The sequence below is a fragment of the Penaeus monodon genome, chromosome 27, assembly GCF_015228065.2.
Source record: "Penaeus monodon isolate SGIC_2016 chromosome 27, NSTDA_Pmon_1, whole genome shotgun sequence".
In the NCBI taxonomy this organism is placed as follows: Eukaryota; Metazoa; Arthropoda; class Malacostraca; order Decapoda; family Penaeidae; genus Penaeus; species Penaeus monodon.
Window position 1 is genome coordinate 35866382 of NC_051412.1, and position 326 is coordinate 35866707.

Sequence of the window (326 nt, forward strand, 5' to 3'; positions counted from 1 at the left end):
CCCAAAATAGATTTGAATCCAAAACAAAGTGAAAATAAAAAGGAGGATGAAGTAAGGGGAAACAGAAGCCAATGTCTTGCCAGCCAAAACACTTGCCTTTCACAGCCCTAACTCTTGACCTTGGCAGAAGCCAGGGTCCAACACAGGTGAGCCATTCCACAGGTTACAGTGGGATGCTTGGAATTAGTGCCAAGCATTTTTTCTTTTTGAAATAATTCATTCTCATGATGTATCTACTGAATTTGCCATAGTGGTATACAAAAGGAGTGATTTGTCATGCATGTCATGCAAGTGGTTTGGCTTTTGTACTTAAAACATTTCATATG

The 326-nt window shown here is 39.6% G+C and overlaps 1 protein-coding gene across 12 annotated transcripts in view; it reads right to left on the reverse strand.

Annotated features, from left to right (window-relative positions):
• LOC119590818 (nectin-3-like protein) overlaps positions 1-326 on the reverse strand; it is a 27674-nt gene that overhangs the window by 14838 nt on the left and 12510 nt on the right. The window lies entirely within an intron of this gene.